At 41.7% G+C, this 23,974-nt stretch overlaps 1 protein-coding gene across 1 annotated transcript in view; it reads right to left on the reverse strand.

Moving 5' to 3' along the window:
- Positions 1-3,036: 3,036 nt before the first annotated feature.
- The window catches only part of RIOK3 (RIO kinase 3), a 910,199-nt gene continuing 889,261 nt past the window's right edge, over positions 3,037-23,974 (reverse strand). Inside the window, exon 10 of the transcript XR_014514060.1 lies at positions 3,037-3,456. The gene's annotated coding sequence lies outside the window, so the exon portion shown is untranslated. The remainder of the gene's footprint in view (positions 3,457-23,974) is intronic.

Below are 23,974 nucleotides of genomic sequence, written 5' to 3' on the forward strand. Positions count from 1 at the left end.
GCAGAGATCATTTGGGAGCAACAATATTAAGCAGCGAATCGTTTCTTCTTCTCCTCAAGATATTTATAAAACACACGTGAAATATAAATGGCAGTGCCCACTGCTAAGTAAATTGCTAGCCTGCAATGAACCCAGAAAGAACCAGATGATGCGCAACACCATCTTGTCAATTTTAACATTTGAAATTGTCCTGTTGTAACACTTGAGGCTGCATTGAAGTCTTGATCTGAACTGATTACAACAGCCTGAAAGTTTCTTTAAGGGCTTTTGAGTCACTTGTATGGACAGCAAGTATTTTCACACCTAGAAGAACCTTAAACAGTCATAAAGACCAACAGCAATTATTATACTTTCATTTATAATACATTTGTTAAAGTGAGATCCAATTGTGGCTGCCTGCTAATTCAACAGCTTACCACGAAGAAGAGGGACAAGGCAGCAGGGAGGTTGGAAGACAGTGGTACCTCAGTTCTCGAATGTAATCTGTTCGGAAAACCGTTCAAATTCTGAAATGTTCTAAAACCGAGGTGCAAAGGGCTGTCTGTAAATTCAACTGAGAAAATTGAAAACCACACAGAGGAAGCCGTTGGACTTCTGAGACGCGTTCAAAAATGAAGCATTTACTTCCGGGTTTTCGGCATTCGGGTTTCGAAATGTTCGTCAGCAGAGACGTTCGAGAACCGAGGTACCACTGTACTACAAACACACCAGCAGAACCATTCTGATGCTCCTGCCACTGAGTTTGAAGCATGCCAAACTCTCCTGCGCCTTGCCTGTCTCCCTCCTGGTAAGCAGAAGCAATTCATTTGCTGGGTGAGCACCATCTGCTAGGGCTATTTTGTACCATTTCACTACTTCTGCATATACAATGGAAATAGCTTGTGCAACAACATCATCTCTCCCCCTCCTTTTCCCTGAACATTACATTGAATCTCGTGCGCAAGTTCTTAAGGGGCCACAAAACTCTGTTGGTGTTTTCGCTGCACCAAACTCATACAACCTGTCTCTCTGGAATTTGAAATATATATAGCAGTCTCCTTCTTTGGAGGTCTTTAAGCAGAGGCTTGACAACCATATGTCAGGAGTGCTCTGATGGTGTTTCCTGCTTGGCAGGGGGTTGGACTCGATGGCCCTTGTGGTCTCTTCCAACTCTATGATTCTATGATTCTATGTATATCCATATTCCTCTCTTGATCCAAAATGTTGGAATTAGCATTTCTGTTTCTCTACTAGAACTGTTTATTTTAAATATACCAGTTTTACTTTGCTTTTTTTTTTTTTTAAATAATATTTATTGAGATTTTCCAACAACATAAAACAAAACATATCCACAAAAAACAGAGGGGGGGAAAAAAACGCAGAAAAAGAAAAAAAAAGGAGAAAAGAAAAGCAAAAAACAAAAAACCCTCTTCCCCATCCCCCAACACAAAAATCCCAAAAAAGACAAAACACAAAAATACCCCACACAACACAAAGTCTCACATTCCCTTTTTTCCTTTAACTTGTTTCCATGGCTTCCTCCCTCCTCCCTCTTTATATTCCTGATTTTAATCTAATCGGCAAATTCCCTCCAACTTTTGATACTTTTTCCCTTAGTTACCTTTACCTCTTTTTAGAAAAAAAAACAATAATAATAGAAAAAGAGAATTTATCTTAAAACTTCTAATCTTAAATTCTATAATTATATACCCTTATATCTTAGTTTTTCATTTTCCTTATCTTACTCCTGGAACCAATTAACTTCCTTCCGTCATCCCCTCAAAATACTTATTAAAACCATATTTTGTCAAATTTTACTTAATGATCTCCAATTTTTTCCCCCATCTCATCCCCCCGGTATCGGGTGCTGCCAATCCTTTTTACAAATTTTTAGAGTCTTTCTAATCCATCAATTCAGTCCATCAGCCAGGATGCCTGGTGTCCGAGGCCTTTAAATCATCTTTCTGGCCTGTCTGGAGAGTCTTTTTCGAACTTAAAATTATGTCCCAAACCGCATTCCCCTCAACATCTCCTTTAACCTTTGTGAACAAGCTTGCCCGAACTCTGTAGTTCCTCTTGTAGACCAAAGAATTGTCCAAAGTTTGCTCCACACTCTCTTTAAGGTTGCTAAAGTTCACTTCTTCAAACTTTCTCAGAGTGCCAATTTCCAAAATATATCTTATCAAACCTGTATCTCTTAGTCCATACATGGCACTCCTTTTCCAGATCTGTCCTTTAAACTCTTTACTCTCATAGTCCATTTTTTGTCCATCAACTTGAGGCTCTATTACTGTATTTTCCACCAGAGATTCCTCTTGTAAAGACGGAACCTGTTCTGTTTGATCCATATTCTTGTCAGTTGTCCTTCCTTGTTGGTTTAATTCCAGTCCTTGGGCCGAGTTTAATAGTTTTTTCCCTTCTTGGGCCAGGCTGTGGACATTTTCCTTCAAATCAGAGATGCCAAATTCCAAAATAGACAGTTTTTTTTGAAATTGCTCAAACAGAGCTGCTATTCTTCCCTCCATGTTCCCAAGTCTGTTCTTTCAATGTTATCTTACTGTCAAGGTCAGATGCTTATTTAGTCTGTAAAGTTGCAGCCTGTGTGAAAGTTTCTATCCAAAAGTGTAACATTTATAGCAATCCAACATGAGTTTCTGTAACTTTCCACAGCCACCTGATTACAGTTTCCTTTAGTTATTTTTCATCCACCTTTCAAAAACAATTGTCATTTAACTCCTTTTTTCCTTTCCCAAACAGTAAGCAAAAGATTCAGTTCTCTCTTAATCCTTTTCTTCTTAATAATTCTTAGTAATTTATTTCTTGTTATAAAGATTCTTTTTCTTGTTTTGGCCGCCCGGTCCCGGGCTCGAAATGGTTAAAAATAAGTTCAAAGTACCCTGCTCTGCAGGACTATAAACTGTTAAAGCAATCTCCCCCTCTTCCCTGCTTCTGAGGGGGGGGGGTTAAAGGGCTTAGGTGACAGATTTATTTCCTTGTGAAGTACTTTTTAGAGGCTCCAGTTCTCACGCTTTTGCCTTGATCTTTCTACAAAGTGGAAGGTGGGCTTCCTGTTTTAACCTTCCATCTAATGCCGAATTTCAGTAATTTATAATCCAATTTCCGTTTACTTACGAGAGTTTCTTTAGTCCAAATGTCCACAGGAGAAGTTAGCGCTTCCTGACAGCAGCTGTGCGGCTTCACTCCCCGAAAACAGCGATCGATCCAAAGTGCCGCGCCACTCACCCCACGTCGCTCCGGAGCCCGTAACCGGGTCTCCCCGCGAGTAAGGGAGGCGCTACTGGCACCAGCCGGATCCCAAGTCCACGGTCTTCCTCCGACCGTGGTTTTTAGTGGGTCTCCGCCTCGCCGTAGGCGGTCAGACCCTTCTTTTCAGAGAGCAATCTCCTCCGAGACAAAGGAGGTCTGCCATTGCCAGGCGCGCCAACCCGGAAGCCCCCAGTTTTACTTTGCAAAGTGCTGTCTTTGGTTCGCTTCAAGGAGCTTAACAGAGAAAGCCTCTGATTTTCTACTCAGAAGTAAGCCCTACTTAGTTCAATGGGACTTACTCCGTGGCAAGTGTGAATGGGATTGCAGCAATAATCCCATTGACTCCAGGGAGCTAGGTAAAGGGACCCCTGACAGTGTACAGCTTCTGGGTCATGTGGCCAGCATGACTAAGCCGCTTCTGGCAAACCAGAGCAGCACACAGAAACGCCGTTTACCTTCCCGCCGGAGCAGTACCTATTTATCTACTTGCACTTTGACATGCTTTCGAACTGCTAGGTTGGCAGGAGCAGGGATCGAGCAATGGGAGCTCACCCCGTCGCGAACCACTGACCTTCTGATCGGCAAGCCCTAGGCTCTGTGGTTTAACCCACAGAGCCACCCACATCCCAGGGAGATAGAAATCACTTAATCTTGAAGGATTTCCAATCTGACCAATTGCTGTTCTACTTTTAAATGTGAGGTACCTGATAAAGCAACCACTTCAGATGTTATCTTTTTTCTATATGGGAAATATTTCTGGATAGGAAATGATATCCAACTCATAAGTAGATTGGCATGATTTTCCTGGCATGCATACATAGCTTTAGTTCTGCAGTGCTTCCCCAATGTTACCACATTATTGCTATCTGCAGGGGCTATACCACAACAAAAGTGGAACAAAAACAAGCCAGGAACATTTGTGTTATGAAATGTTACATGATTTCAGCAGGAAGTTATGAGATATGCCCTGGCTGGAAATGAAGCAGTGTGACAAGCCCAGGTGCAAACCGTATTGAAAGTGGGATTGTGTATGTCTGCTGCAATACATCATTAGCACAAATCATCATGAATCTGCAATGAAAAAGATGTTTGGAGGAGTCCTGAGAATAGTCCCATCCCCTCTGTCTGCTTATATTGTATTGCTTCAAGTGTGGCTGGAATTTCACAACTATCTGCAATAGTTTTTTTAAAAATGCAAAATGATAAAATGACAGAACAGGAAGCTAAGCTAAGACAGGAAACAGTATTGGTATGGTAACAGTTCTTGAGTTCTTTGAATACAGTTTAGGGTCTAAAAGCCATATGGTCACAGTGCTAGATGGTACAAGTCCTTTGAACGAAACATTAAGCTGTGATAAACTGCACTGTAGACAAGCCCCCAAACTTCCTGATATCTGTTAGAAATTTATTCTAAAGAGAAAGCATTTGTTCTCAATCAGGGATGAGGAGCCTGTGGTGCTCCAGATTTTCTTGGACTACAACTCCTGTCATCTTTTCACCTTTAGCCATGCTGGTAGAACCTGGAATCCAACAGCGTCTTCAGGACTTCAGTTTCTTCATCTCCCCTCTAAATAATAGTGGAGGTAACTCATCCTACTTTCCTCTCCCTGCATCACCAGAGAACTACAATTTAATGAATCAGACATTTGATCCATATAAGTTAAAAGAAGAAGAAAAGGGAAATCTGAAGAGCATATTTTAATTTTCCATCATATCAGGCACTAGCAGAATTCCTAAAATATTATGGGATACTTCTCAGTTCTTAGACTTTTAAAAGAGAGATGAGACAGTTTCTCGAATGAGATTTTTAGACAAATTGAGTTAGTCTTAGAAAATCAATTTAGACAAATCTGCAGCAGTGTGGGTAGGAGGATGCACCAATTCTCTACATAATTTGAATAAATGGGACACGAGATGGCTCCTGAGAGCAGCACTGACAGCCAAAAGAATTATGCTGATGGACTGGCAAAGGAAAATCATGCCATGAGTTGATTTATGGCCTATTGCCCTTCTGGATATAACTAAGTGGGAAAGAACTCCCTTTATTTGTACTAATAAAATGGACATCAGTTCTCTCGTACAAGAATAATTTCAGAGGTAGTGGTGTGAATAGTTGGCACCCAGGATGGCCTTTTCCACACTTGTCTCTCATTTGTGCCCTTGCGGTAATTTGTTTATGTAGATATTAGAGTATCAAATGGCAAAACCAGAAACCATCTCACTGCATTGCTTTATGTGGCTTACTTCACAATTAGCCTTCGTACTCTTCATTTGCAACCCTTCACTGCTGATCAAGGAAATGTATAATTTTATATTCCATATTTGTTGTAACATCTGGATTATGTGAATTTCTACTCTGAATATCTACAGGCATTTTTCCATGCTGAAAGTGCTTTTCCAATTGGACTTATAGCTTAGGAAAACAAACATATCAATATTAGCACTCTGTGCATATTTATATTTGTGTTTCCCATCTTCATATCTGTTTTTTTTTAAAAATAGTGATTAAATAAAAAGTTTGCTGGGAGCCACCCTTACTCTGCCCCTTCTCACCAAAAGAGATCCACCTCTGAGATGCAGGAATTTTATTAGCATGCTTTCTCTTCCTTGGATCCTATTTCATGGAATGGTAATCTTTTAAATAAAATAAATGGCAGTATGTGTAAAGCTTAGGAGAGGCTGGAACACAGTGACTGAAATTCCCCTCACAAACTCCCAGAAGCCATGTTCTTGTGAAGCAACACTCATCTGGGAGATTTGCTTGCCTTCAGGCAGAGTGACAGATTCAGGAACAACTCCTTGCCAAATTACTCCAGACCCAACATTCAGAACAGATTTACACAAACACACACCCACACACCCACGGCAGCCATTTTTTTCAGGCAAGGTTGAATTATTTGCCAGAAGCTGCCAATTTTGTATTCTGAGTGTTTGGACATGGACAGGGGTCGAGATTTTGAGACACAAGGCAGTATATAGCTAGAACAAGTACAGCAGACCCTTTTGTCTGAATTCCTGTCATCAAAATGTTTAGATTCTTGGAATCTATTTGCTGCTAAAAAGAGATTCCAGGTGTTATGTACTGAGGTTCTCACCCTGGGCCAGCAGGGGAATACTGTAGATAGTTATGCAAATGAAGGATCAAAAAGTGACGTTCAGTGATTGGATAGTTTTAGAAAATGGCAACAGTTACATTGTTCTGGAGCTCTATATAAGCAGGCTGACTGAGCCCCTCAGTTTAGTTCTGTTCTGGCATCTGAATAAAGAAGAGCTGTTTGAAGAATCCCTGTGTCGTCATATGTTTGCCCACAACTTAACACCAGGAGTCTGGAGATCACCTTGATATAAATTGCAGACCCAGGATGCCTTCTCTGAAGAGGTAGCAATGGCAATATGGAGGTGTCTTCCCTTTTGTGCAAGTCCTCGACATCTGGAGATGTGGAACCCCCAAGCTATCACTGCTGCTGTTCAATTTTAGGTCAGTTATAAACCTTCCTGCTGAGTCTGTATCGAGGGTAGGAGCTGTCAAAGTGGGAATAGGGAAGCAGACAACTTGACTGCAGAAGTTACTTGGCTATCTAAAGCTAGCATGCTTTGTTCCATTCAAATTGATCATTTTCAGTCCATGAACAAATACCTCCAATATGGAAACAATTATGGAAGAAATGCAGGCGACACATTCCTAGTATTATTTTGTGACAGTTTCAAGGAAGCAATTGTTAGCCACTTTGGAAATGATAGCTAGCAAGCAAAGAGAGGGGCCAGTTTATGCATTATTCTATGCGTCACTGTTTCCTATGGAATGCAAGCAAGAACCCAAAATGGAAAGGACAGAACTGCAAACAAAGAATTTCAAATTACTATTTACCCTGATGAACAGTATGAATCATTTTGCATAATACAATGATTATTAAATATATTGCTCTCTGAACTCACCTGTGAACTAACAGTGGTTGCAGGGGTTTCTGTTAGAGTCAAGTATTTCATTGAACATGGTTGTCACTTGATGGATGTTCAGTGATTTATCTCAAATTCTATCAAGTGCTACTTAACAATGCACAGAAAAAGTATTCAAGAATTTAGAGCAGGAAGGAGACAAGATAGTCGTAAGCATGCAATAGGTAATAGGTGTTTTGGAATGCAACATTATTTGAGGCATCATAGTTAAGATTCCTCAACAATTTACATATTGGGTCTGTTAAGTCATAACAATAATGAATACAAAATATTTGATCCATGAATTTTTTTGGGGGGTGCTTTGGGGTCATGATAATTTTGTCATTTTTCTCTTGCTTTCCCATCAGTTTTTGTTTATGTGTGTGTATTCCAGAGCTGTGGACATATCAAATTGTCAAACAAAACAATACAAAATGAAATGAAACCATAAGATCATCTTCCATCTTAAAATAGCAGCGGTAGATCCAATATGAGCATATGATTCAAATTGATTGTTTTGTTGTTGTATATATTTCAACAACTCCAAAGTTGAGTCAGTAGCACAGATGTTGTAAAGGTGTGGTGATCTGGCATGGAACGACCCCATTGAAGAAGATAACAGTGGTTCCCTGGACCTCACTGCTGGTTGTGAAGGGGCCCCATGCCAGTTGAAGCTTCGGGCCCCCACAATGTAGGTCCGCCACTGGGTGTACCAACAAGGGCAGTGTTGTGCAAACACACTGGCAGAGCCAATCCGCTGTTCCTGGTGGTGCATTTGCAGCACTCCAACCTCACTGCTGCCTCATCCCTCACCCTCTCCATCCTGGTATCTAACAATGACTCGGATGGAGAAAGGTCAGGTGAGCAGCACTACACCACCACATTTGCTACTGTCTTTCTGGCACCAACTTAAAAGGTGTCTATTTGCAGGATGCACTCTTTGCCTAGTGTTGAAATATTAGAGCCTCTTGCAGCATTCAATGCAGTGTATTGGTAATTGTTGTTTTAATTCCGGTATTTTTATCTGTTCCTAACTGTATTTTATGCTTACATTTTTATGTTTTCTAACCTGCCCCTAGGATTGAGATCAATCAGTATACTGAGTCCGACCACTGATTGGCCTAATACAGTGGTACCTCAGGTTAAGTACTTAATTCGTTCCAGAGGTCCGTTCTTAACCTGAAACTGTTCTTAACCTGAAGCACCACTTTAGTTAATGGGGCCTCCCACTGCCCCGCTGCTGGAGAACGATTTCTGTTCTGATCCTGAAGCAAAGTTCTTAACCCGAGGTAATATTTTTGGGTTAGCGGAGTCTGTAACCTGAAGCGTATGTAACCCGAGGTACCACTGTATTGTCTTCTTTTGACTGGCAGTGGCTCTCCAGTGTGAGATCCTTTTAACTGCAGATGCCAGTGACTGAACCTAGGATCTTCAGGATGCAAATAATGTGCTGTAACACTGAGATACAGTACTTCTCCCTTAAGTCTTCACTGACATAATGTGAAATACAATTATTCTTTCCTATGCTTATGTACTAAACCTTGGGGGGGGGGGAGAAATGGCAATGAAGAGGCTGACGTTTTCCAGCCTTATGTTTACTTTGAAGCATAAATGGAAGAATGATAAAATGAGGGGATTTGACGAGAAAAGATTCTTACGCTTTTCTTTCAGTGCAAGCTTTGTTGTGCATTTGGCTGACAGAATCTTAAAACTACAAAGCAAAGTATCTGAATTGGAGGGTGCATGGGCAGCATGTTAAAACTGCTCCACGTATTAAAAAAACAAAACAAACATGGTGGAGAGAGCAGGAGTCAAAAGTTGGCAGCAGTTTACAAAGAATTTGAATTTTAAAAAATTTGTTTGGGAAATAGATCCAAGGATTCAAAAATGACAATGGAAATTGGTCCGATTTGTGCCGATTTGAGTTCTGCCCAAATCCATGAACTATCCTGAGGATTGTTACCATAAAGGAGTTAATAATGGTATAGAGGCAAAAGACAGCATATGGTCATGACAGTTAGTGCTGAGTTACTAGCATTACACATACAGTCCCATTTGTTTCAAAATCTAGATAAAATCTCTTTGTTAAGATTTGAAAGCTGAAAGAGGCATGGTCAAGAAATATGGGGACTATTGACAGTTTCTTTACCCAACAGACCCCTATCAAAAACTGCTTCTGAAATGCCTACCAATTTTGGGGGGTGGGGGAGGTTTAACATGTGGCATTAGGCACTACTATGTTGAGATGTAGATTCAAAGCTTCCTTGGGTATGGGGAACTAGCAATCTGTTTCATTCGTTCCAAGTCATAATTTGAGAGCAAAAGTAGAGAGACCATAAAAACTTTTAATGGCCTGAATTTTTTTACTACATTGGTTTTTCAGCACCTTAAGCTGGTTCAATATATAACAAATATGGATGCTATTAATTGTAGGTCATTAGTTCAAATGAGACACAGGCTAAAAGTGACCAATAGAGACTATTTTAGCGCTACAATTAAAAAGCACGAAGAGGGAGAGCATGATTACCACAGCTTTACCATTATTCTTTTAGGTGCAGCATAGCACAGCACACACGCATGCACAACCAGAGCAACTTTTCCGCCTGCCAAAGTCAAACTGATAAAGAGTTCCATGGTCATCGAGTTGCCAGATGTCTGGCTGTGCAACGCTCTGGCACTAAACCCAATATAGAGACATATCTATGGATGGGATCTATTAACGTTATAGTTACCATCTGACAACTGTTTAGTGTCCATAGCCCAGTTCCTAGCAGGCAGGTGTTCGCATCACCAAAAAAAACAACACTATTGCAACTGGTACTGCTAATTGATGAGGCTGCTGGCAGTCACAGCAGAGAGGACAGGGATTGCATTATCACAGAGAAAGAACTGTTTCATCCCAGGAAACAGTCCCTCTGTCTAAGAACATCCCAAAGCCCATTGGAAACATGCTGTGGTTCTCAATGTGAGACCTGTAGACCACTAAGAAGGAACCCTGGGAATGATGTGGCCTTTTTCACTGCATCCATGCTTCACCAGTCAAGTGGAGTAAAACAGCCTAGGAATTGGGAAAGATGTGTTGTCAAGGAGTAGGGAGCAGATCTTCTGGGTGAGGTGCAACTTAGTTCACTCCGACTAGACTTACTGAAATGAACAAACATGACTAAGTTAGGTGCATTACTTCTGATGCGTCTACTCTGAAGAAAACTTAGTTGAATACCTCCCAGGGTTTCCTAGAGCCCTATAAACATGTGCTTAGACATGGATTCACTTAATTTGAATGAACTAAACAAGGATTCATGGGCTGGTGGTAAGTAAAAGTGACCCAGTTCCATAGGCTGCAGTGGCTACCTTGTCTAAGAACATTTGAAATATTGGTCTCGTTCCAGCACATGCATGTATGTCAGGGTTTTTACTTACTATTTAAATATAAGTACTCCCATATACACCAAAAGCTAAATCTCGGGAGGAGATGGAAAGGGGCAAACCAAAGATAGGTGATATGAATATATTTCTATGTGTATCCATAGAATACCCAGATAGAGATGAATTTGGTCCATCATCCCAAATTGTTTCAGACTTGTTAACCCAACAATCAACAAAGTTATTGGTGTCTATTGAAGCATTCCACTTGCAATATGAGTACTGTATTCTAATCTGAATAAAATATGCTTGATGATCTGGTAGTGTTGGCATCCATCTGTCTCAAGAGTCAGTGAAGTCAAACCACATGGTGACCTCCCTGGGGTGCAAGCCTTGGCAGTGTGGATGGAGGTCCTGGGCTGTCAGACAACAAAAGCCCCCTCTCAGCCTTGCTGATGTGGTGCAAACGAAAGCAGAGCAATACATCTGGCCCCAGCTTGGCTGCAGTTTTTGCCAGAAGGAGGTGTACAAGATGCATCCGATTGTCTTAGGGCTTTAGGTATTTGTGTAGGGTTTACTCCTTAGCCTCTTCTCCTGAAGGTAGTGAGTATGGATTTTTCCTCATGATTTACTCCCAAACCGTTTCTCTCATGAATGAGTATAGTCACAAGGCTGCAGAGGTTTAGGGTCTGAGTTTTCTTTCTCCTGTATGGGCAACCTTCCCAGGTTGACAAGCCCCATCTGCCCCTCATTTCCCTCTACAGCACATGCAGAAAACACCTTGTTGACCATTGGACCCACTACTGTTTTCATCCACTCAATCCTCCAGAGCCTGTCTTTCACATGCAAGGGAAAGCCCTAACTCACCAGGGGTTTGTGACCCATAAGCTACCCTCACCTGGTTTATCTGGTCGGTCAAAGCCGTTGCCCAGGGTGTGGCTGCTGTTGCATGGTGACAGCTTCTAGGAGCTACAGGTGAGAGCTGAGTGCAGGGCAGGGACCCCAAATGAAAAAACTACCCCAGAAGGTGCCCTCCGAGGTACTACCCCTCCCTATACCGTCCTGATATGATGTAGTAAGCTAGATAAAGTGCCTGTGTTTGACTCTTTCCACCCAACAGTCAAACACATTGCAGGGCTTCTTGTAAGAGTGGACCAGCCATTTAATTGTGTCAAACCTCTTATACTGATACATAGGCACCACCGTGAATAGCTAAAACATCAAGGGAAAAGTAGAGCATATTCAGGAAGTTCAGTGCCGGCCATTGCAATTCATTCTGGTCTGTGGATGGTTTATTATATTTCAACTGGCTTTATTGATTGTGAATAGCTTTAGCAGGCACAGCATAAATATACCCAATAATGCAAATCCTGCATGATAAGAAATGTAATTTGCTAAGAGATACTGAATATTTTGCAAACTGTCAGTTTGTTAGATTGTGTAGTTCAGCACTGAGATTTCCCTAGTCCTGGTTCTGCATGTTTTGGGGTTAGAAATAGCATGAGAAAATCTGCTCTCGTTCTCACTCCCATCCCCATTTCTGAACAAGCGGGAGTCAAAGGTATTTCTTCAAACAAAAAGGCTTGAACAGCAGAACAGAGGATGCTAGTTGTCTGTTATCTTTGTTTGAAAGATATCATTAACATTAATTTTGACAAGTAGCCTCTCCTTGGGGAATCTGAGCTTGATTCAGCAACCCTTTACTTAGGCAAGTAATCCTTATTTATAGGAAAACTCCTTGATTGTTAGGATTTGCCTAATCCTGAGATAAAAACATATACTTGAAGGTGGATGATTTGTATGAGATTAAGACAAACAAAAGGAGGGGAAAAGACTGAACTAATGTGAGTTGTGGAAGACTACAGTTAGATTAATCCTTACATTAAACGTGCTGTAGAAGGGCGTAGGAAACCAAAAGCCCTGCTGAGGTTCATTAATATATTTATTAGAGGTGGGTGTCTTGTTGCATCCCTTTATCAAGAAACAAAGGCCATGCTTTTAAGCGTTCCTTATTCCAAGTGAAATGCCACCTTGTATTCATGACTCCTGTCCATCATTGGCCTCGTTGACGTCATCAACTTTATTTCATTCGGCACATTTCTAGCCTGCCATTCTTCCACCATGGAGATCAAGGCAGTGAACAGAAAGCTTTCAGGTGCTCTCCTATCCTGGCAGTGATCAGACCCAGACCTTCTTTGTTTCACAAAGGAAGCTGCATCGTCTGCCTTCAGATGGTGCCCTAATTCCTTGTCAAGATCTGGAAAACTGATTGGGCTTTGCAAAGTTCACATTGTGGTGCTCAGCCTTATAAATTCCATAATCTTTCCCCTTTTGCTCAGTATTTTGTTGTTGTTGGCATCTGTCTGTCTTGAGAAACAATGGAGTGTGCCTCTGGAGATGAAGTCAAACTTCTGGAGATGAAGTGGTCACTCTCGGCCTCATTGATGTGGTCCAAAGGAAAGCAGAGCAATGTGTTTGGCATCAGCTTTGCTGCAAGAGTTGCTGGAAGAAAGTGTAAAAGGCGCCATCCAACTGTCTTAGGGACTGCATTCCAGATTTGTGTAGCGTTTGCTCCATAGACTTTTCTTCTCCCAAATATATCCCGCAGGGCAGCAGAGGTTTAGGATCAGAGTTACTCCTAGATGTGCTACCTTCCCAAGTTGACAAGCCCCATCTGCCCCTCACTTCCCTCTATAGCACATGCAGAGATTACTTTCTTGACCATGGGACCCACCATTGGTGTTGTCTGTTCAATCTGCTGGAGCCTGTCTTTGCATACAGGGGAAGTACCTAACTCACTGAGGGTCTAAGACCCATAATCTACCCTCACCTGGTTTAGCTGGCTAGTCAAAAGCGTTTCCCAGGGTGTGGCTGCTGTTGCAGGCTGACAGCTTCTAAGAGCCATAGGTGACAGCTGAGTGCAGGGTGGGGACCAAAGGTAGACAAACTGCCCCAGAAAAAGTACGACATGTCCCCCACCAGAGGTCAGGGGTGCCAACTTGAATAAAATATGGGGGGGGGGGTGTCCCAGGTAAGCCCTGCCCTGCATAATGGATCACATGACACAGCACACATTTTGGGGGTCCACGAGGGCAGACCTGACTTCCATTTAATGACTCAGGGGAAAGAAATAAATCTTGCCACATCCTTTTATAGTAGCTTAGTCATGACAAAAAAAAGTAGCCATTGAAGGAATAATATGATAGTGAGTGTAACCTGTAAACAAAAGCAACTGTCATATTTTTCCTTCAATGGCTACTTTCCCCCCAATGAATTTTATCAAAGTTTGAAAGAAATGGCTACCCTTGACAGCTTTGAGCCAGAATATTCTTTTATTTTTTTAAAAAAAGAAATTGCTGCTCTGGTTTTCGGAGAACAATAAACAGATTAATCTTGCGCACTCCGTGATGCAAAAAGGCAACGAAAAATGTCTTTGTTTAACATATGATTTTCCTCCCACCAGTGCACTGGTGAGGAAACAGTGCTCATCTATGAACTAAGCTACTGCTACGTTTTCCGCCGCTCTTTTTTACTTACTCTCGCCCTTTTATAAATGATAGATGGCACATCTTGTAGGGCAGCAACTCTGTTCTGCAGCAGGCAAGATAACGGGGGAAAGTGAAAGAATACTTAATGGTATATTCCCATGAGTGAGAGATGACAGCGTATCTCTCAGGTGGCTAAGCAAAGTGGAGCCACAAGTAGGTCAAGTAAGCACCAAAAGTGCTATTCTCTTTTCCATCTTCCCTAAGGGATCCACTTCCATCCATTTCGATATATATTTATTTAACATAACTCTAGAAATAATGATGCATGACTGTTCCTCAGTGCTGTATTGTCTTTAGTAGTATCAAGTGATAGTTATTGTAGTTTATTCTGTGAATTGGGCATGGTGAAACAACTATTTTAACTAATGCTACTTATGCTATAACAAATTTATAATCGCATAACATGCTATCGGTTATGCTCAGCTGATGCTTATGAGTCTCACTTCCAACAGATAGCTAATTGTGTTCAATTCAAATTGTTCACTACATTATATCTGATCACAGATTATCTTGGGGAAACTACAGAAACAAAGTTTTATGTCATTGATATTTGCATGCCCGGTGTTCCTGCTTCATCACAACTCATGCTGAGAACTAATCAAAAGTTAACAGGAAGAACTGCAAACTTGTTGCTGTTCCTACCTTTCTAGAAATAATACAGAAATTTATTGTTATTATCATTAATAATAATAAAAACAATTTAAAAAACTCACACACATAATTAAAATACACAATAAAACAATTTCATCAAAACATTAAAATAAACATCCACAATTGAAATGTACTATAAAATAGGTCCATTATAACTGCACAATTAAAACAGTTAAAACAGCAATTAGAATAATTTAAAATGAGAGGTTTGAATCAGGACATCAGGTGAATGATTGTCTAAACAGATGTGGCCTAAAGAGGCGGCAGAATGCCAATGCTGATGGGGCCTCCCATATTTCAGCGGGGAGAGAATTTAAAGTTGTTTCATTTATGAACTGCTTCCTTTGAAGTATCTCAAAGTGATTTCACAGTACAATAAAGCATATATCAAACAGTTACATAAATAAAAACAACCACTTATATAAAAACAATTCAAGCAATTGCAGATATAAAAATAATTTTAAATCCATAACATTTACCAGCTTGGATAAAAGTCTCCCTCCGAATGCTTTTGAGAGAGAAAAATCTTCAATAGGTACCAAAAAGTCAATAGAGATAATGTCTGTCTGATACTATTATTACTCATTTCATTTCTATGTAGGTTTTACAACCTACGTTAAAAATCAAATAAAGCAATCCAGAATAAAAGATTACAGAAGAAAGTCAAATATAAACTATACATTCACAGCAACATACTTAACAAGAAACTAAAATATTGTCTTAAAGATTTAAAAATATATAATGCACATTTAAAACAGCATAATTAGCAAAAGAGTAAAATATTAGCTAAAGCATAGAACATATTTGCTGCTGTTGCTGCCAGTCCTGTCAACGATAGTTCATGGCAGGTGGCAGGTGTGCAAGCTTAGGCTCAGTGACCTGGGTCTAAACTAAGAGGCAGACAAGGTGGTCTCTGACCTCTTCAGCAGCCTCAGCTTTTGTAGCTGGGGTCAGTCAGCGCCCTGCATTCACAGGCCAGGTAGAAAATGCCCCGCAAGGAAAGGATCAGGTCTCACAGTGAAGATGGTCTCTGACCTCTTCAGCAGCCTCAGTGTTTGTAGCTGATATGTCACAGGAATTCCAAAGGGTAGGTGCCGCCACACTAAGGACCCAATTCTGACATCATGCAGAATGGACCTCCTGATAAGAATGAATCTGCAGGATGCCCTCTTTGCAGTGTAGTGATTGCTTGACTTTATAAAGGGATGGGGTGATCTTTTAAGTTCTGCTGCTCAGCCAAAGACCTTCAAATGTTAATCATGATCTACTGTAATTGAATACCTTTCCTTTGAATTGGGGGGGGGGGAGACCCTTTATTTAGATGATTGATGGTAAATAAGAAGTCCTGTTAGCCATACTGCATCTGGTGGAAATGCATCTTACAACAACTCAGAAGAGAGCCTTTGCCATGGTGGCACCCATCTTAAGAAATGACCTCCCTTTGGATGTGCAGCAGGCACCTACTGTGTTGGTGTCTTGTTGATGTTTACTTATCTGTTTACTCAGGCATTCTTAGTACCAGCATTTTAATGAACCTCAGGATATCTTTTGGATACTTTAATTTATTGTGGCTGTAAGGTTTTATTGTATTTTTCCTGTTTGTGTAGACTGCCTTGTAATTGTTCTGGTGAAATGATTCCGGTTCCATCAATCTTCTTATGTCCAACTGTTTTTCTGATCCATCCATAGGAAGGACCAAGACAGCAAAGGGCAGCACCATGGAAAGCTCCAAGTAAGCAACTCCTTCTAACAAATGCTGGATGCACATGAAGTCTTATGAGGTTTTCCATTCTGTTTATTCTCCTTTAACTCTACCTTCCCGTGCTTTGGTTTCCAAACATTTTGAAAGTCGAACGGACTTCCAGAATGGATTCCATTCGACTTCCAAGGTATGACTGTACTTCTTTCCTTTCTGTGACCTCCCCCCTAGTGTACTACCTGTTCAGTTGGACAGGTGCAGTAGAGCAGGAAGTACATGACTTCTTGGGCGAAACAGGTTCAGGGAAGGTGTTTGTGGGGGTTCCTGGCTTGGGTTATGTTCAGCATCTGAAAGCCAGTCTTTAGCTGGTGATATAGCAGTCATGGACTTTGATGGCTCATCCAACTCAGTTTCAAGGCTGGGCCATGTTGACTACTCTACAGCTGCCACATAACCAAAGCGTTGCCCTCCATGCCTCTTCCATTCCATCTTGGAACCGAGAGATTGTAAAAGAACTGCAGATTGCTTATTTTAAGTTCAGTGGTTTGTTTGTTTTTTAAAAAACTGTATTATGGTACTCAGGATACACATATATACATACACACATACCTTTGTTCACACCCCTGATCAACCGCAGAAGGATCAGTAGCTCAGAAAAAGACTTAGACCAATTTGGCTTAATTTCAATTTAATATTTCCAGAAATATGCTGAGGATGAAATCCTATAAAATATTTTTATCACATCGTTGGTAGGGCACTTTGCCATAAGTTTATTGCAGCCATTTGGCTTTCTTTCTTTCTTCGGCTTTATCTTCCCCTTCTTCACATGCAACACAATCCTGTGCATAAGAACAGAAGAAGAGCCGAAGGCCCCTCTAGTCCCCCATCCGGTTCTCACAGTGGCCAGCCAGACAACTAGGGTAAGGCCTCAAGCAGGACTTCAGCACAATAGCATTCTCCCACTTTGTGGTGCCCAAATGACCTTCAGAGTTATACTGCCTCAAATACTGGGGTTAGTGCATAGCCATCATGGCTAGTGGCCACTGAAAGCCTTATCCACCAGGAATTTGTCTAGTCCCTGTTTTAAAACTATCCACACTAGTGGCCACCACTAGATCTTGTGGCGTCAAATTCCATAGTTCAGTTATTCACTGAGTGAAGAAAAATGTCTATCTCTCCACATACTGCATAATTCTAAACATTTTTTTGATTTCCTCCCACACCCACCATTTCCCTAAACTGAAAAGTTCTAAATGTTGTAACCTCTCCTCACAGGTGAACTGTTCCACACAAGCCCCTTGATCATATCGGTTGCCATTTTCTGGACACGCCTGCTTGGAAGTAAGTCGCCATGTGCATAATATTGCAGCTTTAATGCAAAATGAGGATGCCCATTCTCCTATTAAGTATTTGGGGATGAGGGGGGGCGCTTACAGATTCAAACTTTTGGCTGCCATGCTACGCTTTGAACAACTGCCCCTGTTTTCTGAGAGGAGGGTGATTTTCACTATTTCTTTAAAATTCTTATATACCAATTTATGACATGCAGACTTTAAAGCAGTTCCCATAAAAATGGAAATCAGTGTCAAAATACCTCCCAAGCAAACAAACAAAAGGCCAGCGAATGCTCTGCCTAGGCTGGCAAAGAAACAAAAATTCAACAACGGTGATGTAGTGCTCTGGGGTTGCAGCGGGTCAAAGACCCCTGACCGTTTCTGCATCAGGGTCCCTGCAGCCACCCACACAACATGCAAGGGGAACTTTTTAGAGACAATGACAATACAAGGTGCTTCAAGAAAAGGGTGTGCAAGTTCTGTTACATACAACGGAAAACACGACTTAAGCCAGCCCATGCATGTGCAGATAAAATGGTAGATCTAGTGGAAAGGCAACACATGGAGATCTACATTAATCATTGCAATGATATCCCCAATTATTATTATTGTAGAATTATTATTATTTATTATCCACCTTTCACTGTTAGGTCCCAGGACATGTTACAAGATCAAAACACAATATTAAAAACAGTTTAAGGCAACTTACATCCAGAAAAAATAAAGTGGGCCCTAAAAAATGAACACCTGAAATGTCAAAAGCCAGGGCAAAGAGGTGTGTCTTCAGCATTCACCAAAAGTTGTACGATGAAGGTGCAAGACACACCTCTTTGAGGAAGGAGTTCCATTATATGGTGTATTCAAAGAAGAGGCATGGCTACGAGGAAGCATGGCTGTGTCATGAAGGAACCCTTCTGAATTTGCCACTACACTACACCTCAGGAATGAGAATGCTATTGCCCACACCTCACCTCACCACAGCCACACCTTTACCAGCACATATTTAAAGCAAACCCCAACATACTGCTGCTCTTTCTTTCAAAGAGGTTTTCACAGGATTCCTGTGCAAGTGGGTTTCATATTTTTGCTGAAGGAAAAGAATATATAAAAGTATATTTTGATCGCTGACATTAATCATTTTATAAAAAGTATGCCAGTCTAGGCAATGGGGTTTTATACAAAATATGAAAAGGTATCATGCACTCGGGGCAACTGTATAAGCAGAACCACTGGTTGCATTATTAAAAGAAGTTGTTCCTCTAATTTTTTTTTCCTGGGGCTGACAAAACCAAAAGACCCCTCTCAAATGTCAAAATGCCAGTGTTGTTGAATTTCATGTAGGAGCCAAAATTCCCAGTGCTTCTACAGGTAAAACAAACTTTAAGAAGGATTCCAGCACTTTTGTAATGATGGAATACAACCTTAGGCAATATACATTCATAATCTCTCAGGACGAATGGCCTTTAAAAATGCAACAAATTACTCCATTCATGATTTGGGAAAAGGAGTTTTTCTGTCAGTCTTAGAAAATGCATGTAAGATGCAATGTAAAAATTGCACGTTAGCAGACTGCTTTCATTAGCAATTAATTCTTCATGCCAGCTCTATACAACATCAATTATATTATTAGAACAGTAAGTATTTTAGACCAAGAGTCTAGGTCCTTCTCTCTCCCCCTTTGCCTGAGCTATTTGCTCAGCCAGAAAAACATCTCAAAGGTGCGGTGAAAGGTAACTATTGATTTCCCCAGTGAAGGGAAATCCTCACATTGCAAAATACCAGCAAGCCTAATGCCATGGGTGTTGCCACACAGCAAACTAAAAACGCTTTTTGCTTTGCTCACAGTTCTGGTGGGAATATAAAGTCTATCCTGGCTTTCAGTTAACATCCTGATGTGTTGCTGTTTAAAAAAATAATTTAAAAAGCTCTCTGCTGCTTTGTGTTCTATATTAACAACATTCACACATGCATGTTTATAGAAAACATGCATTGCATTAAATTGCAGTGTCAGGACTAAAGTGACTATGCTTCCAAAGTGTGGCAATATCCTGGGTTGGATCCAAACAACCCAAACCCCCAAGTACACCAGAAGGGCTTTCTGAAGCTGCCACCACATCCGCAGCCCAGCCACTCATGGTGGCTGTGGTGGAAAGTGTGTGGTAAGGTGCAGCATAGTCATGTCCAATTCCTGTGCCAGCTCCAGGCTAATGTGAAGATTTTATCTGGATCTGGCCAGATACTGGTCAGTGACAGCAGTGAGAGCACTTCTGGTGGATTCTGGCTCAACCCCTCCTTCCACACCTTCAGAACACCCTATTGGGGGGGGGGATTCCACCAGCAGGCCTCCTGTTGACCCACATTTTCAGTGGGAGGCCAGCTCAAAAGACAGAAGGGAGCAGAGAGGCTGACCAAAATCAATGGGATCTAAGTTAGTCATGACATGTCAGTCATTTCAGTAGGTTTGCTATTAGCATGATGAAGGTCACATTAAAACCCTCCATTAAAAGAGCTATGATACCTTCTTAAACTGCCGTGCCTTCCCCCCAAAGAATTATGGGAGCTGTCATGGGCCAAGCTGTAAAGGTGTTGAGAGTTGTTAAGAGAACCCTATTCCCCTTACAGGGCTACAATTCTCAAAGTTTCCTATGATGAGGGATTGATTGTTAAACCACTCTGAAAATTATAACTCTCTGAGGGAAATAGGGGTCTCCTAGCAACTGTCTGCACCCTTAACCAACTACGGCCCCCAAAGTTCTTGGGGAGGGGAAGGAGTCATTACTGCTGAAAAAGGCACCATAGCCCTTTAGATGTATGGTGTGAGTGTGGCCAAAGTCTGAACCCAACCCCCTTGTGCCCAACTTATAAGGAAATAGGGAAGGGATATTGTGCTTGCAGCTGAAATGCCTCATAGCCAGCCATTTGATGGGAAACACCAAGATTGTTGGCAGAACATCCCAAACGTGATGGGTTTGTCACCAGCCTCCCTCCCCCACTTCTGTCCCTGAAAGGGGAAACTGAAGATAGGGACCACCACCACAAGAATGAGTGATGGCGCCACTATTTTCCTATGTTACTGTCATCACCAAGTGACTCTTTGAGCCAAACTGCATGATATTTTGCCTTCTTTAAGTATCCACCAGGGAGAGCAGGATTAGGACCACAGCATGCTTGGAGGAAGGGTGAATCCTTGTCTCCCACCCATCATCCACTATCACCCACAAGCTGCTAGGACACTCTGGAGGAAAACCTTCATTGGCACCAACAGAAACCAATAGCAACTTCAGATGCTGATATTTGGAGGAAATGCAAGAAGAAATCTTTCCCCCATGTACCATGTTCTTGATCCTTCTCCCCCCCCCCACCTCCTCCCTGTTGCTGTTCGCACAGTAAAATTAACACATTCATACATTTAACGTGTGTACTTAGGCATTTATTAGCAGTCTCTGGACTATGATTAATAACATTTCTATCCCAACATGTTGAGTCCCAAAACTGGGACCCAGGTCTTCCTGTTCGTGCCCCTACATGGGTCATGTGACCCGCACAAGATCACAGAGCTCCAAACACGTACTTTTTGGGGGCTGTGCTCTCACAACACCCAAAAACGCACATCTGGGGGCATCACACAAGATTGTAGCCCCAAGAAAAGTTCTTTTGGAGGGCGAAATCTTGGTGCAAAATTGTGTGATATCACGGTGCCCCCAATGGCTGCTGTGCTCTCGTGGGGGGGGGGGAATTGGATGTCCCATTTCCCCCCAGGAAACTTGTAGGGTATGCATTTGCATGCAAGGAATCTCACGACAGCATTCATAAACCTCCCTGTTTACCCTCACAACAACTGGGGGGGAGGTAAGCTTAGATGAGAGACAATGACTGGCCCAAGACCATCCAGCAAGCTTTATGCCCATGTCAGGATTTGAACCTGGGTCTCCCAGCCGTAGTCCAGCATTCTAAAACCAGACTGGCTTGCTCATTTACTGAGACATCTACAAATCCTTCTGATTGGTCCATTTAATGGTGTGTCATTAAGAAGGGCACTCTACACATGCTCATGTTCCAGGACTGATCCTTAGAATTCAAAACAAACATACGGTTAAGCTGTGGCTCAGGTGTAACTCCGAAGAGCCTCTATCTATCTGTTGTATAGACTAAACTGCTGGGTTTTTTTCAGCATGTGCAGTAGAATCAGATCTATGTTCTTTTTATTCCACTGTATCTGAAAGACCTGGGGGTGATCTGGCAGGAGTAGTTTCACATAATTAGTGTTAACATTGTCACGGAGGCATCAGTCCTCTATGCGGAACAATTCATCATCGCAAGTCCCACAACCATTAAGAATCTGGTGAGTTCCTGTGAGTCTTTCCATCTCCACATCTCTGTGCAGGTATGTCATGGGCAATGTATAATAATTAATAGAATACTGCACCACCCACACTCCCAAAAAACACCACCCATCTATTCCACAATAGCTAAAGTCAGAGAAACAGCAGGACAATTATGGACAAAGAGGTTCCAAACAGAATGACTGCTGTGGGCCAAATTTCACAATGCTAAATTAATTTTATTTAATGCATTAAAAAAGACAACAACTATAGCCTGCTTTCCCTTGACCTGATTGATGCTGAATTTGCTCCCCTAAGTGTGCACTCATATGACTGCTTCAATTTATGCACCTTCATTTTTCACTGTGTTTTTCATGTATGGCTGAAAACATTGCTGGCCAACTGTTGAAAAACTATGGTTGGATGTTAAAATTTAACACACATTTACTAGAGGGAAAAAATGGGATCTGGGCATCCCATGACTCGCTTCAACAGATACAGATACTGACTAGAGAAAATATAATTCCTTTTTCTGCCATCACAGACCAGGGTTATGTGAACTGACCCTAAGCCATGTGCACTTTACCTTTCGTCCTTGTTTACTAAGCAACGTTTTGAGGAAAATATGGGCAGAAGGGGAGAAGCAGGAGGCTAGAGATAAATCTGAGGTAGCTGTCTCATATGAGCAAGCCTTAAGCTGCCCCTTTCCTGTTAGAGGCAGAATGACTATAGTCCGCAGGTTAAGCAGGCTAGTAAGGAAGCTTTGAATCACTCCTGGCTATGTGGATCTTCTTATTTTTCCAATTATATTATGTCTACTTATTCCCACAGCTTTGCCAATTCCAGCGAGTTCTTTTGCTTATGTGGTCCTTTGTGTTTTCCTCTTTTTGTCCTGTTGTACATTGTGCATGTGAAATTGTGTATGAAAGTAGCATTTTTAGGCAAACACAATTAAAAGAATGCAATCACAAACAATTACGTAACCAAAATCAATCCTACACGTACTTTAATGTTTGATCCCAGGGTATGATGTGAAGACACAGGAACCCTCACAATCTTGCTAAGGCTAACCAGGTCTCAGTCTGGTCAGATTCCTGGATGAATGATTTGCTGGGTACCAGTGATGTAGCATGGGTTGCTAGACAGGGCAAGTGTTGTGCACTCCTGGTTACCGGGCAGCTGGGAATGCACACAGAGGGTGAACAGAGCTTGCCTCCATCAGGCTCCTTGCCTACTGCCACCATCCACCTACCCACTAGACCAACCCACCTGCCGCCGTTCCTCAGCTGCCAGGGCTCTGTGCCTGCTGTGGGGGCACCTGATTGCACCTCCTCAAAAATGTGTGCCCAGGGCCATGACCCCCACTACCCCTACCCCACTATGCCTCTCCTGGGTACCATGTGTACACCAGCTTGGAATCCATGAAAGAAGACAGGAAAGATAAGAAAAATATAAGAAATTATGTATGCATGTTTTTTAAAAAAACCTTAAAAAATTAAAACACACAGACCGCCAGTCCATTTCCCCTTCTTCCCAATATGCTAGCACCAGCTCCAATCTGGTGCATGTAGCAAAATACTGCATCCCATAAACTTGATGGAGATGCCCTTACTTGTAGGGGATAAGTCAGCTCACCACCTTTCAATTAGATAAGCTACATCAGATGTCTGAAGCACAACGTTGCATCAATGAATGGTGACAGACACCTAAATATGATTGTCAGAATTAATTAGCAAGTGCTTGCAAGTGCTTTCCCATTTTTATTGGGTTTCTTTTATTCCTCACAACAACCCAATGAGGTAGGTTGGGCGAGTTCCCTAAAGCTGCACAGAGAGCTAGGGGTCAGAGCAGTGATCTGAATCTGGCCCCCTCCTA

The sequence above is a fragment of the Podarcis tiliguerta genome, assembly GCF_965153285.1.
Source record: "Podarcis tiliguerta genome assembly, chromosome: 7".
NCBI classification, from domain to species: Eukaryota; Metazoa; Chordata; class Lepidosauria; order Squamata; family Lacertidae; genus Podarcis; species Podarcis tiliguerta.